The following is a 10,071-nucleotide window of genomic DNA, read 5'->3' on the forward strand; positions in this document are numbered from 1 at the left end:
CAGTGCTGACTTTCAAAGATGAAAACTACAGACAGAACTTTTATCTGCTACTACCACCTCCTCGTTGATTCTCCTCCACGCCTAATCCTTCCCAGTCCGGTCCCGGTTATAAAGGTCATGTCATACAGCTCCAGGTGGTCACACGCAGCTTCTACTCCATGGTTGAATGGTTGAACAGACCGGTGTCCGTGTTGACGGCCTGACGTCATCGTCAACAAAGACTCTGATTGGCTTTTGTCATACGAAACAGTCGCAGGAGTTCAATTCAATTCTTGCTAATGTGCGAATATGACAAAAATTTTGGGGGGTGCGCTTGCACGGCCAACGCACTTGACGCTCAGATCAAATTCACTAGTCACTATTTACGGTAAATTTTGCATTTGACATTTTGATTCATCATGTTAAATGCTGAATCTAAATGTTAAATCTAATATTGATATTTAGATTCAACATTAGGCATCAAGATTTAGATTTAACATTTAAATTTAACATTATCATTATGTTTTTACAACAAAGAAAATCAGAAATTTCACAAATATTGTAAATCTGGTCAAAAGAACATGAAAAATAAATTGACACACGTTTTGTAAATGTGGTTTGTTGCTAAATGTTGCTGTTTATTTTAGCATGTGCAACTTTACCATCGGCGCTCCATACTAACTCCTAACTAACCTTAACCCGTACCTTTACCTTACCTAACCCCACCAAATCCCACCACCTAACCCAAAAAATGCCAACATAGCTCCAAAGGTGTAAAGAAACCCAACACTTAATGACAGCTTTCATGAGCTCAGTGTCCAGCTTAGTGTAAGACCTAAAGCTGTAGTAGGCTATATTCAGGCCTGTTTTTTGTTCTAAGAACCCCAAAAACATAGTATTTGAGTTTTATTTTCCCAAACTCGCCATGTTTTAGCCTCTGAAAAGTCACTTTCTGAGCAACTTTACACAAACAGAATGATTTGCGGCCTACTTATGCATATTCATGAGTGGGCGTGACTTCCTCCTCCCCGCACGGTGACGTAGGGCCAGAGGACGGCCCGCCCTCCTCCCACCCACTCCGTAGCCGAGTTCATGCTGCTTTATAAACTCGAGACAGAGCGTGGGGGCGGGGCGTTCACCGGTACATACATAGACTGTAGAAAATACATACATAGCACTGCACGAAGGACGCTGAAATGCTCACCTTCGTGAGCGTGTCTGTTTACATGTCAATCACGGCAGAGAGCTTCCTGGAGGCGCGGCTTCTCCAGCTCAGTGCCACGTCAAAATCGTCATCAAAGTGGGAACGCTTCATCAAATTAGAGTGAGGTGTTTGGGCTCACCCTGCAGTAAGAAAGGAACAAACCACCCTCTGACTAACGATTGATGGAATCAATGAAAAAACACCTTGGACATGTGTGTGAAGCCCAAACAACACTTATATGATGTTTAAAGCACAGAAAAGTTGATTTAGCTTAACATGGGACCTCTAAGATTTATGTTGAAAACACATAGGCCTATAGCTTACTGAAAAAAGTGCATCTTTTAATTCTTCATTCACATGAAAATAACAACAAAGTAATACACTCTGCCAATCACATTTTTCTTAAACTCAAAATTCCAAATGCTAATTCAGAAAGTGCTTTTCCTACCAAAAAAATAAACTTTCCTTTTACCTTAAGAATTGTGTGTGTGGATGTGTGCGCTGCTGCTGCTGCCACTGATGTCACAGTGGGTGTTTCCTCCTTGTCGCTTCAACGCGCTGCCATCTGGTCACACCCGGGATAAAGGACGAGGGTTACAAGGAACAGTGCGTGTCTTCACTGCCTTGCACTTTTGAGCCACTCGCGTTAGTTATTCTCCGGCGCTGCCATCTTTGTTTTGGTTGGACGATGCATCGGCACGCATATTTTGCGTCGACGTCATCGATTACATTGACGCGTCGTCCCGGCCCTAATCGACACACAGTTCACTCTCAGGTGTTTGCTATATGCGACTGCAGCTGTTTTGACAGCGGTGCGTCCTGGAAGCGGAGCAAATTTTTTTTTAATGCGTACATAAATGAGTACAGACAACATAAGCCAGGGGTGTCTTACAAAATTATTTCCAATAAGTAAATTAAAAGTATTTAAAATAAGTAAATTAAAAGCTAAATCTGCGGATGCGGGTACTGTGGGCTGAACAAAGGAAGAGAACATTGGAGGGGCCTCGCCCCCTCGAGCAAAACAGCAGGAAAATGGCTGCTGGCAGGAGATTCAAAGATTACTCAAAAATATGAGAATCATACTCTGGGCAACACTGGAGTTATGTTTTTCAGGAGGGAATGACACACTAACATGATATAAAGCTTGAAAAAGTGATTTTTACATAATATCCCCCCCCCTTTCAGGATATCCATTGTAGAAAGGAGACATACTGATGTAGATCCCATGTTTGTCAATCTATGTCTAATAATATTAATTGATGGTGACCCAGAATCCAGGCTCTAATAAGCAGGTCATAGGAGTGAGTTTAGCTACTGTATGTGTCCTGTGGGGACAACGGTTAGTCATATGCCGGCTGTATCACTGGGTAGAGAGAGTCATCGTCTTCATCTGCCAATGAGCACACTCATTTTTTCTGACTAAATGGTGACTGTGCTGCACAAAGCTTCTACTGACGTGCTGGTTCTGATGATCCTTACCTTGGCGGGGGCTTCGTTTTAAAGTTTGGTTTTCTGGAGATACAGTACAAATATTTGGCAGCCAAAACGCCATGATGCTGTTAAGCAAAAAAAAAAAAAAAAAAAAAAAATCCATATTAAAAATGAAGGGGTCTATAAGAATTAACACTTATTAGCATAACACTAAATTATTTATTTATTTTTTAAATTTCATTTGGCAGTCTTCAGAAAAAAACAATGAACAGAACAAAATTGGATCTTATCCCTTAATATTCATTGGACAAAGAACACAAGCATGTCAATAAACATTAAAGGGGCAGTATTATAAAAAAAAAAAATGCACTTATTGTGGTTTTGCTACAGTGATATACATTCCTTTAGCCTCATTCAAAGGGTCAAAGATGAAAAAGTTCTGTTTCCTCCCTTCTTTGCAATTCCACAGTTTGTAAAAAGTCAGTTCCACACGGGCAAGTTAGATTTTTGCCCTCTTATGACTAATAAGGGAGAAACTCCTCCTCCTGACAATCCTGACTCCTCCTACCCAATAAGAAGGTAAAACAAACACTGCGGTTTAATATAGAATATACATTCATATATGTAAAGCCACATACACAAAATGTGTTCTCTTGTTGGGTTCTTTCTTTCTTACTATGGACTTTATATTTTGTTCAGCGCTTTGAGATGACTTTGTTGTATTTTGCGCGATATAAAAAAAGTTGAATTCAATTCAATTGAATTGGATTTCACCCCTCCCTGAGGAGCAGTGGGCAGCCACGGTGTAGCACCCAGGGAGCAGTTAGGGGTTAATATAAGGGACTGATAAACATCCCAAAGTGATGGACCAGCGAGATTAGAACCAGTGAGCCTACGATTACAAGCCTGCTCCCTTAACCACTAGTCCCTTTATCCACAGATAATATATTTATATTTATAGATAATCCACTATAGAGATAATCCGAAATGCAGTGTGAGCGCTCACAATCAGTTCCATTTTTAGTAGCCATTGCATCACCTTGTATCACCTTTGACATGATCTGATATATTTGTGACCCAATGCGACGCAGCAGTAGGACAAAACAGTGGACTATCGTCTTAAATGGGCTAGTTATGTGGTCAGTAGAGGTGAGGATGACAAGAAAGCAACGTAGCAGCTCTGGTGAGTGTTTGAAACATCTGACTGACTCCACTGCTGATGTGATGAACACACACCGTGGAGCAGCATTTGTCGGACTCACAATCACAATAGCCCTCAACATGCTTGTATATATACTGCAGGTTTTTGGCATAAAACAAGTGTGGATAGCAAAAGAAAATCGCTGTGGTGATCACCCTCTACAAGAGCGAGGCATGAAGTCAGCGTCTACAGACACGCCTACTCATGCATATGCATGAAGGCCCCAAAACAGCTTGTTTTTAGAAGCGTCATTAAAGTGACTTTTCAGAGGGTTAAACTCTGGAAAACAGGTGAATTTGGGAAAATAAACCTCAAATACTATGTTGTTGGGTTCTTAGAACAAATGGAGATGTGTGAAAAATAGCAAAATACTGAACTTTTAAGGCATATATGTATATATATATACATATATATATATATATATATATATATATATATAAAATAATACTGAAATATTAATTAATACTTGAACAAACATTTAAATAAAATTACTACAAATATTTAGAATTTGTAAAACTATGTCGTTGAATCCATCAATTGCAGGTTCAGATTTATTTTGAATTTTTTTTTTTTAAATAAACAGACTCGTTAACACTCAGCTACAAAGTATTTCTGCGTCTAAGTACAGAACAAAATTGAAAATGATGGCAAAAACCCTCCAAATGAGAATGAAAATGAAATGAACACTTACTGAGTCTAAACTGTGGACTCAGTAAGTGGCTCTGAAGGCTCTGTGAGGATCAGGCATATGCAGAAGAATGCAGGAAAAGGTCAGGTTTTGTGCTGGTTTACAATGCAACGGTACCAATCACGGATGAGGTCACGCTGCTTAGAGCAGCAGAATAATTTCTGATCTCATCATATTATTCCTCTGACTAATGAGGCTTACAGGTGCTTAGTCGGGAACTTTTCAGGAAAAGGTGTGGGAGGATATTGCTGAATACATGATTCATCTCGAATCATTGAAACCTACAAAACAAGAAAACTGTTCTTTCACTTCAGTAAATACATGGAAATGCAATTGAAAACCAGCACTGGTAGCTTGAGTTGATTATTTTTCACAGCCAAATTTTATGAGTTCATCTGCAAAGGTTTTGAGCATCATTTTCAGGATGCATTCTGGTAATTTCATTCTGTCAGTAGTAGTTTTGTCAGCATTCGTCTTTGTTAGCGATTTCATTTGCGAGGCAAGTTGTTTGTTTAGATCAAATTATCAAAGTTTATGTGCTTTGCTCTGTTGCTTTTATTTTATTCTATGGAAAAACACAAATGCATGTGTGTGTGTGTGTGTGTGTGTGTGCCTAACAAACCGATGAAGGGGGAGTAGGGGTGCCATCAGGTCACCAAACAGCTGTCTACTAGACAGAATGGCCAGGAGCGTTCACACACACACACACAGCCGCTCAGCATGGGCATAGGCCTTCCATCACACACACGCACGCACGCACGCACGCACGCACGCACTCACACATTCACACACACACACACACACACACACACACACACACACACACACACACACACACACACACACACACACACACACACACACACACACACACACACACACACACACACACACACACACGCCACAGTAGATTCCTTCAGGGATCTGCAAATCCTCTATCATTGTTAATTGTTAATAACGCCTTTCTTTTTCACAAATCGTTCATAACATACAAGAACTAATTATTCCACCACCTTGCACAGATGGAGACAGTGCAGCTGAAACAGCACAGAGGAGATGTGAATCTGTGATTCATCCAGAACCTTTCAATCCACGTAAGAAAATAAAAGATAACTTTGAAATACCAGCAAAGTCGAAAAGTACACCCACTCTGAAGAAAGATGGGATTCATAACTCACTGACAATAAAATCGAAAATCTCTTCTTTTGTAAGTAATGAGTTTAAACACAGGGTGCCTGAGATTTGCTGTCTGTGGCAGCATGTGCTTTAATAAATCAGCAGCATCTGTGAAGAATGATGTGCAGCATCGCTTACTGTGAACATGGCACAATAGCTCAGCTGCTACACACACAACAAAATATAGGCAACTCCCAAAAACCTCTTGGCCATTAAAAACATTGGCATTTCTAGTGGCTATAGAATATCAACAAAATGTGAATGAGAAAGATTTGAACCCAAAATATTTACATTTCCGCTATAATACAAAGTCGATGATGAATTAGCATTTAAGTACAATGTTGTATCGCTTTGTTACGTGTAGGAATGGGTTCAGAATTCTGTACTTTTTTAGGTATTGACCAAATTCCTTTGGTACTACCTAGTATCGATTCACGTAAAGCGCCACCATGTTTCAGTACCTAAATGCATTTTTGTGATTGTGAGTGAGTGGAAGAGTAAGGGATTTCCCGTGCAGTACCTGAACACAACATTGCAGGCACATGACAACAGTAGCTGCAGACCGAGCGACTACTGAACCCCGCAGAAACATGAAAGGTGTAAATATGAGCTTCACTCCATAGCAGCGTGCTGTACCAACTACAGGGTAGCTGGGGAACAAGCTGCTAGGGACTTCAGAGCTACATCTGAAGCAGAGCGCACAGACACATGCGCGTGCTCCTGTGTCCAACAACTTGCTGAAACGGACGGAAATGTCCGGTATTCAAGAGAAAATAAAAGATAGTGCCTCACTCCGCTCTTTAGTCAGGCTCTCTCTTTACCTTGCGGCTGACTGGGCAAAACAGGCTACTCCCACTGATGATTCAGGATTAGAACAAACTAATCTCTAGCACCGGCAGTAGCGTGCAACAAAAACTTATTTGGCCAAGCTATAAATAAGTTAATTTTTGAAGTTCACACATAGGTTTTTACCTGTATTATTATTGTTATTATTATTATGAGAAATAAATATGATAAAGTGGAACATTTTGAGAATTTATTATTTACCATTTATACCACACAAAAGTACCAAAAATTGGTATTGTTGAGTACCAACCGTGTAGCGGTTGAAAATGCGAAAGGTACCCATCCCTAGTTACGTGTCATCAAGTTCTGTGGACAGATTTTGACATTGCGTTTTACCAAGAATCGAGAAATCGAACTTTGAAAAAGTTGGTCGATTGATCAACCATCTTAGTATAGATCTACGTATCACTTCCAGTTGAACAAGGACCTTGAAACGGGTAAGCCTACACTACGATTGGAACCACCAGATGCCTTTAACCTCATAAAACCACTTGTATGAAGCACTTCCCTACATTACAGTTTGTCAAATATGTCGACCTCCATATGAGTGCTTTTTTTTTTTGCATTGCACCTTTTAAATCGCCTCTTACTCTTACAGGTAAAGTTTACATATAATCCATTTTCAGTTTAGCTGTCTTTGTTATTTGGGTTGATTATCCCTTTATTCAATGGTTTGAAAGCCACAATTGCTATGAGCCCGCTGTGGAAACCAGTGAAAATCATTTTAGGCTCGATATGAACAATTAGTGTTTTAGTGAAGCTTCAGTTTAAGATTAGCTGATGTTTGTTCCAATCTTTGTAAAACTCAAATACATTGTATAGTGTAGCCCTCAAAATACAATTTCATGTACTGTGTAATTTCCAGTGACGTGCCGTGACCACTAGGGTTGGGTAGGCACGTTGCAAATCGAGACCACCAATGACAATTTCATATGTTTCTGCTGTCAAGTGTTAATTCAATTCAAATCAATTTTATTTGTATAAAGCAATTTCCAACAAAGTCATCTCAATGCGCTTATCAAAATATAAAATTCATAATAAGAAAGATAAAACCCAACAAGATCCACATGAACAAGTATTTATCATCTAACAAAATCAATATCATAAACACCATTAAAGAAACATAAACAATTATTTAATATAGCCTCCATACTCTCCCAACAAGATATTTCTCATGACACGGCAGCAAATCTGTTGTTTGTGTTGGAAACACAGAAACACGGAAAAAATGACAACTCAGAACAGCCTCAGTGAGGAGCATCCACAAAGTCAATCCTTCCTTTTGTTCCATTCACTGTGAAAAGTATGAAACATGTTCTGACCTTACCTTTGCTGAAGCTCTGGTAACTCAGGTGTTGGTCTCCATCTTTTAAAAGCTGTCGTTTTTCCTCAAAACAAAGTTTCTCTATCATCTCTAGCGCTGTCGCCCGCCCACTAGCTAGAGAACGTAGCAGCAGCAGTCACGTGTCATCTATTCACTAATGTACTGTGAACTTACGTATAGCATTTAGCATAGCACAGTTACGTGCAAAGGCAGCTCTCTACGCTGACTGCAGCTGTTCCAGGAAATAGCGCTGTTTAGTAATTTGGGCTATGAAACGCACAAAATGCGGACACTTTCAAACTTGTAGGTACTGTAGGCTATTGGAAATGGAAAAATAAATAATTTATAATTAAAAAAAAAAAAATAAAAATTATAATTAACTAATCAAAATATCAATTCACCCCTGGGTAGGCACTGCCTACCTTGCCTACCCTGACGGCACGTCACTGGTAATTTCATATACACAAACATGAGTTTAAAAGTAAGATGTTTTAGAAAAATATCCTCTCAGTTCCCACTGGCCTTTAAGGCACCTTAATATAGATGTGTTATTTCACAAAATGACACTCCAGTGACTCCATCATAGTGCATGGTTTTATATATATATATATATATATATATATATATATATATATATAAACATCACTCGTGAGTCATAACTCATGAAACGCCTTTCAAGCAGCAGAGAAGTATTTCACAGCAATGATTAGGAAACACAAGCACTTAAGTGGTGCCTTTACATTTTGTACTGCCAGGGGTTCAGGGCTGGCACCCTTGAGAAAGCTTGAATGTTAAACTTAATCTTACTTCCTGTGTTCCTGAAATGGTTTGCTTTTCAGATAAATAATAAATGCATGAAAATGTGCCAGTTCTCTGTTAGTTTGGAGTATTTTTTTGCAAAAGCTTGTGACAGTGTTGATCGCTGTTGGGTCTAGTACGTCCAGTAGCACACACGGGCTGGAGTCGCAGGTACAGAAGGACACTCTCACCCCCAATTTCCACCGGATCTGTAACTGCTTAGAAACTGCTGCAGAACCGCAATGCAGCTGATTCCATTAAAGGTGCAGTCTGCAACTCTTATAAAAGTTACTTTTTGTCATATTTGCTAAAGCTGTCACTAGGTAAGGACAGCTTTACGTCAAACTGTTTATGTGAAAAAAAACAGACGAATTGAGCCCCCCCTGCTGCTCCTGCAGCCTTTGGCTAATTGCCAGAATGCACCGCGACCGAGCAAAAAGAACCAATCAGAGCCAGGATTGTGTTTGATGGGCTGTTTGACAGCTATTGCTCACAGGCCCCGCCCTTTTCCCGGGCTGGAGCGTCGTATTTTTTACAATGTATGGTCTGGAGGAGTAGAAGATGGAATTGGTGACTTTTCTGCTTGAAAGATATTTATTGCTGCTTGAGTTACATTATGTTTGATTTGTAATTGTTACACTAGAACTCTGTAGTGCATGTGTTGTTCATGTGCGCGCAGCAGCTTCCGTTTGGGCTGCTGTAAGTTAAACTGTGTTGTTGCTGCTGCTGCTGAGGTGTGTGCACATAGAGAAAGAGAAGCGCTGCAGTAATATGCTTTTAAAGAGCATGTTATATTACTGTGATGTTACTGTTGGGCTAACGTTAGCTTGTTAACTCCTCTGAGGGAGGGACTTTGGAAAGAGAGCAGCAGGGAGTATGAGGGAGAGAGGGATCTGAGAGTTGCGGACTGCACCTTTAAAGTCAATGTGCCAATTTCCACCGCATCCAAAACTGTTTCAGCACAGCTGCGTAACTACTGCATCATGCCAGAGCCCTCTGCAGCAAATTCACAGCACTTCTATTTTTGCCGAACGCCGGAGCTGAGCTGCAGCAATTTAACAAAGATAAGCAAGTGCGGGGCAGGAAGTCGTGCTCAGAAAGAAAATAAAATAACAAATTTATTTTCAAAATGAAGTACTCGGTGTTCAAGGCGGATCGTACTTCCATTCATTTACGGTACATAAATGGGCGACCCACGGACGTTTGGCCCTATTCCAGTACTTTTAGAAAACCAATGGGAGAAGCAGTATCAAAGCCTTGCTTCCACACTCCTTCTCTCATTGAGTGAGGGTGATAATGATGTATACTTTATTAATCACCATAGTGAAATTATTCTCTGCATTTTATCCATTTTCTCTGAGGGGTAGCAGTGGGCTGCCAATTGCAGGCGTGTAGATGAAATTGAAATTGAAATTTTTTTGCAT

This window comes from Gouania willdenowi, chromosome 8, assembly GCF_900634775.1.
Source record: "Gouania willdenowi chromosome 8, fGouWil2.1, whole genome shotgun sequence".
NCBI lineage: Eukaryota > Metazoa > Chordata > Actinopteri > Blenniiformes > Gobiesocidae > Gouania > Gouania willdenowi.